Here is a 17,509-nt window from a genome sequence, read left to right as displayed (position 1 = left end):
GGTTTCGGTGACCAGGGAGCGAATCCGCTTTGCCTGGCTCTCGAGTTGGTGTCTGTTGTGCTGTCCCTAAACCGCCGCCGGGTCGTCCCTTTATATACACAGGTTGACGCCCGTCGGTTTACAGAGTCCCGAGGCCGGATCATTAACATGCCCAACTCGGTCTCTATCCTTCCTATCTTACAATGCAAGCTACATGAGAAAGTCGGTTTACAACTACAGGCCTTAACCCGCCTTTGGGCCTTGGGCTTCGTAAAGCGCCACCATCCTCACGTCTTCATGGGCTTCTAATCTTCATAGAGTTAACCCGGCTACTCCTGGTCGGTTTACGTCCAGTAGTAATATCCCCAACAACACTTGTACACTCGGGTGCGTTTCAATTTGCTACGGGCTTCATAGCACCCCACACTACGACAACAAAAGTCCGAAAACTTTTTATAAGTATAGTTCGGCACCCCGAATTTAGCATTATATGCATTGGCTCCGAATCATGTCTTTGGTCAATAGTTGGGTTGTCCGGCTCCTGTGCTTGCTACCTTACGTTCCGCTATATCGGCTAAGGTAGTAAAGGGAGAACTACTGCGATTCTGCCATGGTTTATTCAAAGGAGCACCACAGTAGAGAAAGCCGAAAACTGACTTCATGATGCGGCGAGAGCCAGTCAGCTGTTCGGAGGTTGCAAATCGTTGGAGATTTCTTCCGCATCACGCGAAGGATCGGTACTTCCCGATTAGACGCTTGCAGCACTCTAGCTCAGATACTAGGGGTTGCGCCCATGTTTTTATTGTCAAACTTCTATTGCTAAGTGAGGGCGTTAACGCCGCATAGTCTGATTGCCTGGTTCGTTGCGCTAAACAACTCCTTCAAGGACCATATAATTGGATCAAGGCTGTTTAGATTCCACCCCGAACACCTCTGTACTACCTATGTGGGGACAGAAGCTGATGACTGGAAAACCCTCAGATTTCACATAACACGGCTGCACAGGAGGGAAATTTTAAAAACATACCAAGCATTATATTGCAAACCCGCTTTGTTCTATCATACAAGGTAGAAGGAACTTGAATACATTCATTAAAAGATATTGTCCTATGCACACTGCGTTGCTACAATGCGAGACCCCTCTAGGACATCTACAAAATAGCGCTTAGGTGTGCGGTGCTCCTTGCCCTCCGGAGGCCCCTTGGTCAGCTTGACGGCGTCCATCTTCGCCCACCACATCTTGCAGCGGGCGAAGGCCATGCGTGCACCTTCAATGCAGGCCGATCACTTGATGACATCCAGCCGAGGACATGCCTTCACCAGTCGCTTCATGAGCCCGAAGTAGCTGCCGGGTATAGCTTCGGCTGGCCATAGCCGGATTATCAAATCCTTCATGGCTAACTTAGCCACCTTATGTAGCTCCACCAGCTATTTTAGGTGATCGGTGAAGGGCATGGGATGCTCTGGCATAAGATACTGTGACCAGAACATGGGACTCCGTCATTGGTGAAGGCCGAATGTCGGTGTCAAAACCGGCGGATCTCGGGTAGGGGGTCCCCAACTGTGCGTCTAGGATCGATGGTAACAGGAGATAGGGGACACGATGTTTACCCAGGTTCGGGCCCTCTCTATGGAGGTAATACCCTACTTCCTACTTGATTGATCTTGATGAATATGAGTGTTACAAGAGTTGATCTACCACAAGATCATAATGGCTAAACCCTAGAAGTCTAGCCTATGAATATGGTAATGAGTATACGTGGTGTCCTTTCCAGACTATCCCCTTCGGTTTATATAGACACCGAGGGGATCTAGGGTTTACATGGAGTCGGTTACGTAAAAAGGAATCTTCGGTCGCCAAGCTTGCCTTTCACACCAAGCAGAGTCCAATCCGGACAAGAGTGTGGTCTTCAATCTTCATAGCCCATCAGTCCGGCCCATGGATATCAGGCCGGACGTCCGAGGACCCCTTAGTCCAGGACTCCCGCAGTAGCCCCTGAACCTGGCTTCAATGACGAGGAGTCCGACGCGGAGATTTTTCTTCGGCATTGCAAGGCGGGTTCCCTTCTTCCGAACTCTAGAATAGTCTTCGGACGAAGGAAGTATATCCTGACCTGTGTATATACTGGCGGAGAATATAATAACTCACGAGCCCAACTTGTTGATAACTGTTCATGACATCATATCATGCCTGCCCGGTTGCTATTTCCAATCGTCAGCTAGCGATCCGCCCCACATCTCAGGGTGCGGTTTTACTGGCACGTCTCGTCAGGGCAGAGATCGTGTCCCTTTATTTACGGGATTTTCATTAATGCAGGCGTGGGTAACCCAACCGTCTCATGTGTACAACTCCTTGGTAATAGGTAAGTTTAGAGACCCCGGGGGAGGCGCCCAGTATTCGGGGCCTTTAAATAGAGAGCCTGTCTTGTTCTTCCCTTTTGCTTGCTCCTTCCTCAACCCCAGCCACTGATAACCCACAAGTATAGGGGATCGCAACAGTTTTCGAGGGTACAGTATTCAACCCAAATTTATTGATTCGACACAAGGGGAGCCAAAGAATATTCTCAAGTATTAGCAGCTGAGTTTTCATGAACTTAATGTCGGATTTCGGGTTCCGGCAGACCCTTGAGGTTTGAACACTGGGGTGCGCACGGAGATCTCTCCCCCACCGATCTACGTCCAATCTCCTCGCATGATCTAAGATGGAAACAACGAACAACACAAGGGACACGAGGTTTATACTGGTTCAGGCCACCGTTGTGGTGTAATACCCTACTCCAGTGTGTGGCGTGGTGGATTGCCTCAGGGGCTGATGATGAATAGTACAAGGGAAGAACAGCCTCGTGAGAGGTGTTCTTGAGCTGATGCGATGAACTGTTTGGGTGAGTCCAGTCGCCTATCTTTCTCTCTGCTAGGGCTCTACCAGATCTCTCGCTCCCTCTTCTACTTTGTGGTGGCTGGCTCTATTTATAGAGGCCTTGGGCCTCTCCCCAAATAATGAGCGGGAAGGGCGCCAACAATTGGCCATTTTGAAGGGGAGCATCTAGTACAAGTTATCCTGACCAAAGGTGGTCTTCGGCTGCCAAAAGTACTGGTGATGATGCCATCTTGGGCTCCACGGTGACCTCCGTCCTGCTGCTCTGCTGGTCTTGGTCTCGTTGCACCGGAATGGTAACCTTTGCCTGATGCCTTTGCCTGTGCTTGCCCCCTTTGCACCAAAGGGGAAACAAGGACACTGCACGGGCCGACGCCCGCCTGGCACCCGCCTGGTCTCGATCATCATGGCTTGCGTCACGGGCTTCTCGCGAGGTACCCCTGCCTTGATTTCTCCGCCTCCTCGCGAGCCTGTCCGATGAGGCTGCCTCTGAGGAAGCTTCCGGTCGTCCGCCCCGCGAGGCTTGGCCCCTCGCGAGGGTCTTGAGCTTGAGCTGATGAAGATGGGCCGCGCTGGGCCCCCACTTGAGCCACGCCGCAGGCCGCAGGCAGGCAAGTCTGGGGACCCATGTTCCTAGAACGCCGACAGTAGCCCTCGGGCCCAAGGGGTAAGCGTGAAGCGCCATGGGCCCCAACAACCTGCGGCCTTGGCTGCCACGTGGCGGTTGACTGGACGTGGGCGTCTGCGCTTCCCCACGACGCCTCGGCAGCCGCACAACTTGACAAGTCCCTGCATGCAGAGAGACCGCTCATGGTTACCTGCGATCGTGGTGCTCGGCGGTTGGTCTCCTCCAGCTATAAGTACGGGGCTGCGTGAGCCCCTTCAGCCCGTCCCTTCTTGCTGCTCCTTTTCTTCTTCTTGGCTACTCGCCGTTCCCATGGCTCCAAAGAGATTCTCGGCCGCGGAGAAAGTAAAGGCCCGCCAGGAAGGGCCTGACTCCCCCCCGACCAAGCACAGCCGAGGCCGCCCTCGCAAGTATACCACGGTCCCCATGGTGGCCTCCCGCGGCCATGGAGGCGGTTCCCTGCGCGGTGGTGAGCGCCCGGTTGCCGACGGGGGGCACACCGTGGGTGTGCGTCCCCCTAGGCCACACTTTCGCTCTGCGGAGGTGCTGCCGGAGTTCGTCGTGTGGTCGGCGGACCCATCCAACACCCGGCTCCAGCTACCCCATTTCTTCGTAGATGAACTGCCGGCCAGTGCTCGGTGCGGCTTCTGGCTCCAGGCAGACGGCTGCTGCAGCAGGGCCTCCTGGGCTTCGCTGGAGGTCTCCGTCTCTGGGAACGGGCCCTGACACGCGGCTGGCAAACGTTTGCCCGCACGCGCAGCCTGGGCCGGTGGTGCACCCTGTACTTCAAGTTTGATGGCGACGCCACCCTCTACGTGAGGGTGTTCGGGGAAGATGGTCGCCGTGCAGGGTGCTGCCCTGAAGACGACGACCGCGGCCGCCTGCCCAGCCCCGGCACTGAACAGGTTGAAGATGGTGCCTGGCGTACAGGCGGCGGTGCTCGGGGTTCGCTGAGCTTCGGCGACCCCCTCTCAGGCAGCAGCTCCTCCAGCGGTGGCCGCGACCAGCCCCCGCGCCGTCGCGCCCGCCTGGGTGAAGGTAGCGGGTCGGCCCGCCGTCGCGCCCGCCTGGGTGAAGGTAGCGGGTCAGCCCGCCGTCGCGCCCCGGTGAAGCGAGAGGAGGGGTCCACCTGAGCCCCAGGAGCAGCTCGGGCCTTTGCTGTGGGTTGGTGCAGGACGAATCACGCCCATTTTGTTTTCCTTCTTTTCCTGCGCAGAAATAGAAAGTAATGTAGGGCCCCGCGGGGGCGTGCTAGAACTGCTGCTGTTTAACCATCGCGCTGCTTCCGCTATTTCTACGCTGTGTTTCCGCGCCATGCTCCCATGTGCGGGAACTATTTTAGCTCGGTGGGGCTTGACGCGGTCCTCGCCTCCCGAGGTCGTAGCCTCGTCGTGCGCTTCGTGCCCTGCAAGGATTAGTAGGAGGGTAACTTACGGTCTTGGTTGTGGGGCGATCGGCCCAGGTCCTGCGCTCGTGTCGCGATGCCCGTGGGGCACGGACTGGGAGGGGCGCTCCCGCAGGGGACTCGGATAGGAAAGCTCCAAACATCGGGGCAGAAAACACTCGCAAGGGCGCCCGCGAACCTCCCTCGCGAGACTTGTGTGAGAGAAAATGAGGCAAGCGATTGAGAAAGATAAAGAGTCACAAGCCAGGAACGTCAACAACTTTGATAAGACTTCAAACGGGAATAAACAAGCCAACTACAGAAAGCAAATGGAAAAGCCGCGTCCGGCACCTATTCTAGTCTTCGACGTCTTCTCACCAGCGTGGAGCTAAGTGCTACCATTGGGCGTGGCCGGGAGCCCCCGAGGCCCGAGGGCGGCACTCCGGAGACTCTGGGGCTTGTACAGCCCCACTCATTATTACGTGAGAGTGTCACGGGCGGCGAGCTTCACAGGCTTTGGCCTTCTTCACAGGCACCGGGCCTTTCCCAAAACACGGTAGCTTCACAGGCATTTGCCTTCTTCACAGGCACCGGGCCTTTCCCAAAACGCGTCAGCTTCACATGCATTTTCCTTCTTCACAGGAACCGTGCATTTCCCAAAACGCGGCAGCTTCACAGGCAGTTGCCTTCTTCATAGGCACCGGGCCTTTCCTAGGAGCTAGGCCTCGCTCAGGGATAGAACCTCCGGAGATGTTGAATGTTCCACGCGTTCTGGATGGGTACCCCCTCCGTGGTCTCCAAGCGCGCGGAGCCAGGCCTGGAGACATGAACAACCTTGAATGGGCCCTCCCACATGGGAGAGAGCTTGTGCAGCCCCTCCCTAGAGAGAACCCGTCTGAGTACGAGATCCCCTACCTCAAGAGTTCTGGGGCGGATGTTGCAGCAGTGGTATCGTCACAGCGCCTGTTGATACCTTGCCGCTCGCAGTGCAGCTTCTCGGCAGTGTTCCTCCCCCAGCACGAGATCCATCCCCCGCATGGCGTCCTACTACATCTCGTCGAACACTAGGACCCGTGCGGAGCGACGCCTGACCTCATGAGGGAGAACAGCCTCTGCTCCGTAGACGAGGAAGGACGGGGTCTCGCTGGTCGGCTTGGTCGTAGTTGTGCGGATTAACCACAGCAAGGACTGGAGCTCATCGTACCAGCCCCTGCCACAGGCCTCCAACTTCTTCTTAAAGGTCCTGGCTTTGAGGCCCCTCAGGACCTCCGCGTTGGCTCACTCGGCCTGGCCGTTGCTCCGGGGGTGTGTTACCGAAGCATAGCATATCTGCGTTCCAAGGTTAGCACAGTATGTTTTGAAGAGATTACTGGTGAACTGCGAGCTATTGTCGGTGATGATGCGGTTGGGCACCCCAAATCGGCTCACGAGGCCCTTGATGAACTTGACCGCGGAGCCTGCCGGGATTGTGCGGACGGCTTCCACCTCAGCCCACTTGGTGAATTTGTCCACAATGACATAGAGGTAGTGATAGCCCCCTGGCGCCCGAGGAAATGGGCCCAGAATGTCCAGCCCCCAAACTGCGAACGGCCATGAGAGGGGTATAGTATGTAAACCCCCCGCAGGCTGATGGATCTGCTTAGCGTGAAACTGGCAGGCCTCGCAAGCCCTCACCAGCTCGACAGCGTCGATGAGCGCCGTGGGCCAGTAGAATCCACTACGGAATGCCTTGCCAACGAGGGTTCGTGACGACGACTGGTGCCCGCAGTCTCCGCCGTGTATGTCCGCCAGTAGCTCCTTCCCTTGCTCTCGGGAGATGCAACGTAGGGACATGTCATTTGGTTGCTTGCTATAGAGCTCTCCATCCTTGATGCAATAAGCTGTGGCCTGCCGCGCCACACGCTCCGCTTCCTGCTCGTTCTCCGGCAGAGTCCCTTGCATCAGGTAGTTCTTGAGCTCCGGGATCCAACACCCTTCCTGAGGCTCTAACGGCAGGAGCAGGCATGCCCCTGAGGCCGGGCCGCAGACCGGGGCTCCGGAGGCAGGCAGCTGAGGGAGCTCCTCCCTTGGTTGCGCCGTGCTCGACAGTGACGGCACCACCGAGGGTTTGAAGAGCCGCTCCTCGAAGACGCCAGGCTCCTGAGGCAGCCGCCCAGATGCCCTCTTGGCAATGTCATCAGCTTCCCGATTGGTGCCGCGGGGCACGTGCTGCAACTCCAGCCCCCAGAACTGTTTCTCCATCTTGCGAAACTCAGCGAGGTAGGCTTCCATGTGCTCGTCCTTTGGCTCGTATATCTTGTTGGAGAAGCTGATGAGGAGCTGCGAATCACCCTTGATGATGAGGCGCTTTACCCCTAAGGCAATTGCGGCCTTCAAGCCTGCTATTAGGCCTTCGTACTTCGCTATGTTGTTGGAGACCTTTTCTCCGTGTTGGAAGCAGAGTTGTACGGTGTAGTAGAGTTTGTCCTGGGTAGGGGATACGAGCATTGTGCCAGCTCCCCCACTGTGCCGGGAGAACGCCCCATCGAAGTACATGACCCAGCAATCCGGTGCTTCACTTCCCGGGGAAAGTGATCGGTCTTCGCCTGCCTCAAGACCCGGCGCTTCTGCCCATTCTGCCACGAAATCCGCAAGTGCAGCTCCCTTGATGACCCTGGTCGTACTGAATTCTAGCTGAAATGCCTGTAGTTCAATGTTCCATTCAGCAACCCTCCCATCTGAGTTGGGGCTCCTGAGTACTCTTTCCAAGGGGTATGCTGAGACGACTTTGATGGGATGGCCTTGGAAGTAGTGGCGCAGCTTGCATGAGGCCACTAGTAGCGCGAGGAGGAGCTTTTGAGGCATGGGGTACCATGCCCTTGCGTCCCGTAGCACCGTGCTGACGAAGTACACGGGATGCTTGACGAGGTTGAGGGTGCGGGCGCAGCTTGCGTCCTCCAGAGGTTGAGGCGTCTCTTGAAACGTCGGAGCCCCCAGTGCTTGGTCGCCTGAAGAGGCCTCTCCTGCTTCGAGTGCGTTCTCCTACTGCGGCTGTTCCTTTCTGGCCGCACTTGCGGCCTTCGCGAGGCCCTCCCGGCTTTGCTTTGCTTCAGTTTGGACGGTCGATGCGGTCTTGGCATAGCGCTCCTCCCTGACCGCCACCAGGGCTGCGCTAGCAGAGTAGGGGGTGGCCGCAAGGTAGAGCACTAGGGGCTCCCAAGGACGCGGAGCTACCATCACTGGTGGGCTGGTAAGGTACCTCTTGAGGTCTTGGAATGCCTTGTCGGCCTCTTCAGTCCATTCGAAGGGGCCCTTTCTCTTCATTAGCTTGAAGAAGGGCAGCGCTCGTTCCCCCAGCTTGGAGATGAAGCGCCCTAGCGCAGTTACACGCCCGGTGAGCTTCTGCATTTCTCTGAGGGTCCTTGGCGGGCTCATGTCTTCGACTGCCTTGACCTTCTCCGGGTTGGCCTCGATGCCCCTGTGGGACATGAGGAAACCCAGGAGCTTGCCCGAGGGGACTCCAAACACGCACTTCTCCGGGTTGAGCTGTAGGTCCACTTCGTTGAGGCTCTCAAAGGTTTCTTCCAGGTCCTGTATCAGGGTTCTTGCCTCACGAGACTTCACCCCAATGTCATCGATGTAAGCTTCAGCGTTCCTCCCGAGCTGCCAGCCTAAGGCGATGTGCATCAACCGCTGAAAGGTCGTGCCTGTGTTGCGCAACCCAAATGGCATGCACGTATAGCAGTACACTCCACACGGGGTCAGGAAAGCCGTATTTTCCATGTCTTGTACTGCCATCTTGATCTGGTGATAGCCCGAGAAGGCATCTAGGAAGCACAATAGGTCACACTCTTCGGTGGAGTCGACTATCTGGTTAATGCGAGGGAGCGGAAATGGATCCTGCGGGCAGGCCTTGTTGAGGTTGGTGAAGTCGACACACATGCGCTCCTTTCCTCCCTTTTTTGGCACAACGACCGGGTTAGCCAGCCAATCAGGGTAGCGGACCTCACGGATAACTCCTGCCTCCTCTAGCTTCCGGGTCTCTTGAACGATGAAAGCTTGTTTCTCGATGGACTTCCGCCTCGCCTTCTGCTTCACGGGGCGCACATTGGGGCACACGTTGAGGTGATGCTCAATCACTTTCCTTGGGACCCCTGCTAACTGATCAGGTTCCCATGCGAACACCTTCATGTTTGCACGTAGGAACCTCACCAGGGCCTTTTCCTGCTCGGGCTTGAGGTTGCCCCCTATGGTGAAGGTGGCGCCAGTGGGCCCGTCCTCGTCAACTGGTGAGGATGCCGTTGCTCCCAGGCATCTTCATGAGGTTGTACGCCGGGTGAGTTGCTGCCATGAACCGAGCGAAGGCCGGATAGCCGAGGATGGCATTGTAGGGGAGGCCAATGGGGGCGATGTCGAAGTCGATCAGCTCCGTGCAGAAGTTGTCGTAGGTGCCGAAGGTCACTGGGAGGCGGATCTGTCCCAAGGAGGCGGTGGAATCGGCTCCGACGCCCGAGAAAGGCCTGCTGGGTTGGAGCCGCCCCAGCGGTACATGGAGGAGGCTGAAGGCCTCCACCGAGAGCACGTTGAGGCCGGCACCACCGTCGATGAGGGTCCTGGTGATGGCCACTTGGCAGATGGTGGGGGTGCACAGCATGGGGAGTGTGCCCGAACCGATGGGGTTGAAGGGGTGATCCTCCGAGTCGAAGGTCAGATCGGCCTCGGGCACCACCCAGCCCGAGGGGGGGGGGCTTCTCGATGCTTGGAGGCGGTGCTGATCCGGTAGGTGAACGGCTTGATGTGATGGCTGGAGGGGGGTGCCTGGGAGCCACCCAGGAGAGTTGCGACGACGGGCGGCGCTGGAGTCAGCGACGGTGTGGCGGTGCGGCCCTCTCGCCGCACCGAAGGATGCTGGGACGACGCCTACTGCTCGTTCCCCGCCGGGCCGGTGGCGGCGTTGGCGTTAGGCAACGGGGAACGATGAGGGCGTCCATCGACGGGCGCAGTCTGGGCGACGCGGGTGGCGAGAGCAGCCCGGCGCTCGGCACGAGCCCGACGAGCGTCAGCCATGGAAACGACGGGAGATCACATGCGAACAGCGGGAGAAAGATTCCGGCGCACCCCCTACCTGGCGCGCCAAATGTCGGATTTCGGGTTCCGGCAGACCCTTGAGGTTCGAACACTGGGGTGCGCACGGAGATCTCTCCCCTACCGATCTATGTCCAATCTCCTTGCATGATCTAAGCTGGAAACAACAAACAACACAAGAGACACGAGGTTTATACTGGTTCGGGACACCGTTGTGGTGTAATACCCTACTCTAGTGTGTGGCCTGGTGGATTGCCTCAGGGGCTGATGATGAACAGTACAAGGGAAGAACAGCCTCGCGAGAGGTGCTCTTGAGCTGATGCGATGAACTGTTTCGGTGAGTCCAGTCGCCTCTCTTTCTCGCTGCTAGGGCTCTACCAGATCTCTCGCTCCCTCTTCTACTCTGTGGTGGCTGGCTCAATTTATAGAGGCCTTGGGCCTCTCCCGAAATAATGAGTGGGAAGAGCGCCAACAATTGGCCATTTTGAAGGGGAGCATCTAGTACAAGTTATCCTGACCAAAGGTGGTCTTCAGCTTCCAAAAGTACTGGTGATGACGCCGTCTTGGGCTCCACGGTGACCTCCGTCCTGCCACTCTGCTGGTCTTGGTCTCATTGCACCAGAATGGTAACCTTTGCCTGATGCCTTTTCCTATGCTTGCCCCCTTTGCACGAAAGGGGAAACAAGGACACTGCATGGGGCGGCGCTCGGCTGGCGCCCGCCTGGTCTCGATCGTCATGGCTTGCGTCACGGGCTCCTCGCGAGGTACCCCTGCCTTGATTTCTCCGCCTCCTCGCGAGCCTGCCTGATGAGGCTGCCTATGAGGAAGCTTTCGGTCGTCCGCCCCGCGAGGCTTGGCCCCTCGCGAGGGTCTTGAGCTTGAGCTGATGAAGATGGGCCGCGCTGGGCCCCCACTTGAGCCACGCCGCAGGCCGCAGGCAGGCAAGTCTGGGGACCCCCGTTCCCAGAACGCCGACACATAATACTCTAGATGCATGCTGGATAGCGGTCGATGAGTGGAGTAATAGTAGTAGATGCAGGCAGGAGTCGGTCTACTTGTCTCGGACGAGATGCCTATATACATGATCATACCTAGATATTCTCATAACTATGCTCAATTCTGTGAATTGCTCAACAGTAATTCGTTCACCCATCGTAAAATACCTATGCTCTTGAGAGAAGCCACTAGTGAAACCTATGGCCCCCGGGTCTATCTTCATCATACTAATATTCCAAGACTTAGTTATTTCCTTTGCTTTTTTTACTTTGCTTTTATTTTACTTTGCATCCTTATCACAAAAATACCAAAAATATTATGGTATCATATCTATCAGATCTCACTCTCGTAAGTGGCCGTGTAGGGATTGACAACCCCTTATCGCGTTGGTTGCGAGGATTTATTTGTTTTGTGCAGGTACGAGGGACTCGCGCGTAGCCTCCTACTGGATTGCTACCTTGGTTCTCAAAAACTGAGGGAAATATTTACGCTACTTTGCTGCATCATCCCTTCCTCTTCGGGGAAAACCAACGCAGTGCTCAAGAGGTGGCAGGACCCGGTACCCGTATTCAATTGAACCAGCCTCGGGACCCCATCCTGCATCGTCGATTTAGAGTTTGCCGCGACGACCCTTAGTCATCCGGGCCACAGCGTATCCCTTGAGTCTTTCGAAGCTGCCCTTCAAGAACTCGAAACCATCATACGATAGCCCCACGGTGGGCGCCAACTGTCATGGTTTTGTCATGGCAGATGTCCTCGTGAAAGGACTTAGTCGTGGAGCCATCGCTATGGGTTAGCTGAAAGGGGTTAAACCGGACATGGGACACGAGAGTTTTATACTAGTTCGGCCCCTTCGATGAAGGTAAAAGCCTACATCTAGTTGTGATGGAATTATAGGGGTTTCGGTGACCAGGGAGCGAATCCGCTTTGCCTGGCTCTCGAGTTGGTGTCTGTTGTGTTGTCCCTAAACCGCCGCCGGGTCGTCCCTTTATATACACAGGTTGACGCCCGTCGGTTTACAGAGTCCCGAGGCCGGATCGTTAACATGCCCAACTCGGTCTCTATCCTTCCTATCTTACAATGCAAGTTACATGAGAAAGTCGGTTTACAACTACAGGCCTTAACCCGCCTTTGGGCCTTGGGCCTTCGTAAAGCGCCACCATCCTCACGTCTTCATGGGCTTCTAATCTTCATAGAGTTAACCCGGCTACTCCTGGTCGGTTTACGTCCAGTAGTAATATCCCCAACAACACTTCTACACTTGGGTGCGTTTCAATTTTCTACGGGCTTCATAGCACCCCACACTACGACAACAAAAGTTCGAACACTTTTTATAAGTATAGTTCGGCACCCTGAATTTAGTATTATATGCATTGGCTCCGAATCATGTCTTTGGTCAATAGTTGGGTTGCCCGGCTCCTGTGCTTGCTACCTTACGTTCCGCTATATCGGCTAAGGTAGTAAAGGGAGAACTACTGCGATTCTGCCTTGGTTTATTCAAAGGAGCACCTCAGTAGAGAAAGCCGAAAACTGACTTCATGATGCGGCGAGAGCCAGTCAGCTGTTCGGAGGTTGCAAATCGTTGGAGATTTCTTCCGCATCACGTGAAGGATCGGTACTTCCCGATTAGACGCTTGCAGCACTCTAGCTCGGATACTAGGGGTTGCGCCCATGTTTTTATTGTCAAACTTCTATTGCTAAGTGAGGGCGTTAACACCGCATAGTCTGATTGCCTGGTTCGTTGCGCTAAACAACTCCTTCAAGGACCATATAATTGGATCAAGGCTGTTTAAATTCCACCCCGAACACCTCTGTACTACCTACGTGGGGACAGAAGCTGATGACTGGAAAACCCTCAGATTTCACATAACACGGCCGCACAGGAGGAAAATTTTAAAAACATACCAAGCATTATATTGCAAACCCGCTTTGTTCTATCATACAAGGTAGAAGGAACTTGAATACATTCATTAAAAGATATTGTCCTATGCACACTGCGTTGCTACAATGCGAGACCCCTCTAGGACATCTGCAAAATAGCGCTCAGGTGTGCGGTGCTCCTTGCCCTCCGGAGGCCCCTTGGTCAGCTTGACAGCGTCCATCTTCGCCCACCACATCTTGCAGCGGGCGAAGGACATGCATGCACCTTCAATGCAGGCCGATCACTTGATGACATCCAGCCGAGGACATGCGTTCACTAGCCGCTTCATGAGCCCGAAGTAGCTGCCGGGCATAGCTTCGGCTGGCCATAGCTGGATTATCAAATCCTTCATGGCTAACTTAGCCACCTTATGTAGCTCCACCAGCTATTTTAGCTGATCGGTGAAGGGCATGGGATGCTCTGGCGTAAGATACTGCGACCAGAACATGGGACTCCGTCATTGGTGAAGGCCGGATGTCGGTGTCAAAACCGGCGGATCTCGGGTAGGGAGTCCCCAACTGTGCGTCTAGGATCGATGGTAACAGGAGATAGGGGACACGATGTTTACCCAGGTTCGGGCCCTCTCTATGGAGGTAATACCCTACTTCCTACTTGATTGATCTTGATGAATATGAGTGTTACAAGAGTTGATCTACCACAAGATCATAATGGCTAAACCCTAGAAGTCTAGCCTATGAATATGGTAATGAGTATACGTGGTGTCCTTTCCAACTATCCCCTTCGGTTTATATAGACACCGAGGGGATCTAGGGTTTACATGGAGTCGGTTACGTAAAAAGGAATCTTCGGTCGCCATGCTTGCCTTCCACGCCAAGCAGAGTCCAATCCGGACAAGAGTATGGTCTTCAATCTTCATAGCCCATTAGTCCGGCCCATGGATATCAGGCCGGACGTCCGAGGACCCCTTAGTCCAGGACTCCCGCAGTAGCCCCTGAACCTGGCTTCAATGACGAGGAGTCCGACGCGGAGATTTTTCTTCGGCATTGCAAGGCGGGTTCCCTTCTTCCGAACTCCAGAATAGTCTTCGGACGAAGGAAGTATATCCGGACCTATGTATATACTGGCGGAGAATATAATAACTCACGAGCCCAACTTGTTGATAACTGTTCATGACATCATATCATGCCTGCCCGGTTGCTATTTCCAATCGTCAGCTAGTGATCCGCCCCACATCTCGGGGTGCGGTTTTACTGGCACGTCTCGTCAGGGCAGAGATCGTGTCCCTTTATTTACGGGATTTTCATTAATGCAGGCGTGGGTAACCCAACCGTCTTATGTGTACAACTCCTTGGTAATAGGTAAGTTTAGAGACCCCGAAGGAGACGCCCAGTATTCGGGGCCTTTAAATAGAGAGCCTGTCTTGTTCTTCCCTTGTGCTTGCTCCTTCATCAAACCCAGCCACTGATAACCCACAAGTATAGGGGATCGCAACAGTTTTCGAGGGTAGAGTATTCAACCCAAATTTATTGATTCGACACAAGGGGAGCCAAAGAATATTCTCAAGTATTAGCAGCTCAGTTGTCAATTCAACCACACCTAGAAACTAAATATCTGCAGAAAAGTATTTAGTAGCAAAGTAATATGATAGTAGTGGTAAAGGTAGCAAAAGGTAACAGTAGCAAAAGTAGTGTTTTTGGTATTTTGTAGTGATAATAGCAATAGCAACGGAAAAGTAAATAAGCGAAGAACAATATATGGAAAGCTCGCAGGCAATGGATCGATGATAGAGAATTATGCCGGATGCGGTTCATCATGTAACAGTCATAACCTAGGGTGACACAGAACTAGCTCCAATTCATCAATGTAATGTAGGCATGTACTCCGAATATAGTCATACATGCTAATGGAAAAGAACTTGCATGACATCTTTTATCCTACCCTCCCATGGCAGCGGGGTCCTAGCGGAAACTAAGGGATATTAAGGCCTACTTTTAATAGAGTACCGGACCAAAGCATTAACACATAGTGAATACATGAACTCCTCAAACTATGGTCATCACCGGTAAGTATCCCGATTATTGTCACTTCGGGGTTAACGGATCATAACACATAATAGGTGACTATAGACTTGCAAGATAGGATCAAGAACTCTCATATATTGATCAAAACATAATAGGTTCAGATCTGAAATCATGGCACTCGGGCCCTAGTGACAAGCATTAAGCATGGCAAAGTCATAGCAACATCAATCTCAGAACATAGTGGATACTAGGGATCAAACCCTAACAAAACTAACTCGATTACATGACAAATCTCATCCAACCCATCACCGTCCAGCAAGCCTACGATGGAATTACTCACGCACGGCGGTGAGCATCATGAAATTGGTGATGGCGGATGGTTGATGATGACGATGGCGACGGATTCCCCTCTTCGGAGCCCCGAACGGACTCCAGATCAGCCCTCCCGAGAGGTTTTAGGGCTTGGCGGCCTCTCCATATCGTAAAACGCGATGAATCCTTCTCTCTGATCTTTTTCTCCCCGAACGCAAATATATAGAGTTGGAGTCGAGGTCGGAGGAGCTCCAGGGGGCCCACGAGGTAGGGGGCGCGCCCCCCACCCTCGTGGCTAGGGTGTGGGCCCCCTGTTCTTCATCTTTTGCAAGGATTTTTTATTATTTCCGAAAAGATGTTCCGTGAAGTTTCAGGTCATTCCGAGAACTTTTGTTTTTGCACATAAATAACACCATGGTAGTTCTGCTGAAAACAACGTCAGTCCGGGTTAGTTCCATTCAAATCATGCAAGTTAGAGTCCAAAACAAGGGCAAAATTGTTTGGGAAAGTAGATACGACGGAGACGTATCAACTCTCCCAAGCTTAAACCTTTGCTTGTCCTCAAGCAATTCAGTTGACAAACAGAGAGTGATAAAGAAAAACTTTTACAAACTCTGTTTGCTCTTGTTGTTGTAAATATGTAAAGCCAGCATTCAAGTTTTCAGCAAAGATTATGAACTAACCATATTCACAATAACGCATAGGTCTTATGTTTACTCATATCAATGGCATAATCAACTAGCGAGCAATAATAATGAATCTCAGATGACAACACTTTCTCAAAACAATCATAATATGATATAACAAGATGGTATCTCGCTAGCCCTTTCTGAGACCACAAAACATAAATGCAGAGCACCTTTAAAGATCAAGGACTGACTAGACATTCTAATTCATGGTAAAAGAGATCCAGTCAAGTCATACTCAATGTAAACTAACAGTAATGAATGCAAATGACAGCGGTGCTCTCCAACTGGTGCTTTTTAATAAGAGGATGATGACTCAACATAAAAGTAAATAGATAGGCCCTTCGCAGAGGGAAGCAGGGATTTGTAGAGGTGCCAGAGCTCGGTTTTGAAATAGAGGTGAATAATATTTTGAGCGGCATACTTTCATTGTCAACATAACAACCAAGAGATGGAGATATCTTCCATGCTACACGGATTATAGGTGGTTCCCAAATAGAATGGTAAAGTTTATACTCCCCCTCCACCAACAAGCATCAATCCATGGCTTGCTCGAAACAACGAGTGCCTCCAACTAACAAGAGTCATAGGGGGAGTTTTGTTTGCAATTATTTTGATTTAGTTTGCATAAAGCATGGGACTGGGCATCCCGGTGACCAGCCACTTTCTCGTGAGTGAGGAGCGGAGTCCACTCCTCTTGAGAATAACCCGCCTAACATGGAATATACGGACAACCCTAGTTGATACGTGAGCTATTCGAGCATACAAAACATGATATTTATTTGAAGGTTTAGAGTTTGGCACATACAAATTTACTTGGAACGGCAGGTAGATACCGTATATAGGTAGGTATGGTGGACTCATATGGAATAACTTTGGGGTTTATGGAGTTGGATGCACAAGCAGTATCCCCGCTTAGTACAGGTGAAGGCTAGCAAAAGACTGGGAAGTGACCGGCTAGAGAGCAACAACAGTCATGAACATGCATTAAAATTAATCAACACTGAATGCAAGCATGAGTAGGATATAATCCACCATGAACATAAATATCGTGAAGGCTATGTTGATTTTGTTTCAACTACATGTGTGAACATGTGCCAAGTCAAGTCACTTAAATCATTCAGAGGAGGATACCACCCTATCATACCACATCACAACCATTTTAATAGCATGTTGGCATGCAAGGTAAACCATTATAAGCTCTTAGCTAATCAAGCATGGCACAAGAAACTATGATCTCTAGTTGTCATTGCAAACATGTTTTTCATAATAGGCTGAATCATGAACGATGAACTAATCATATTTACAAAAACAAGAGAGGTCGAGTTCCTACCAGCTTTTCTCATCTCAGTCAGTCCATCATATATTGTCATAATTTCCTTTCACTTGCACGACCGAATAGTGTGAATAATAGTAATAGTGCACATGCATTGGACTAAGCTGGAATCTGCAAGCATTCAATAAACAGGAGAAGACAAGGCAATATGGGCTCTTTTGTCAGATCAACAATAATGCATATAAGAGCTACTTCAACAATTTAATCATGGTCTTCTCCTATCGACCCCCAAAGAAAAGAAATAAAACTATTTACACGGGAAAGCTCCCAACAAGCAAAAGAAGAACAGGAAATCTTTTTGGGTTTTCTTTTTAATTACTACTACAAGCATGGAAATTAAAGCTGGCTA

This window comes from Triticum urartu, chromosome 3A, assembly GCF_056163025.1.
Source record: "Triticum urartu cultivar PI428250 chromosome 3A, HENAU_Tu73, whole genome shotgun sequence".
In the NCBI taxonomy this organism is placed as follows: Eukaryota; Viridiplantae; Streptophyta; class Magnoliopsida; order Poales; family Poaceae; genus Triticum; species Triticum urartu.
The sequence above is the reverse complement of the archived record's forward strand: the minus strand, read 5'-3'. Positions refer to the sequence as shown.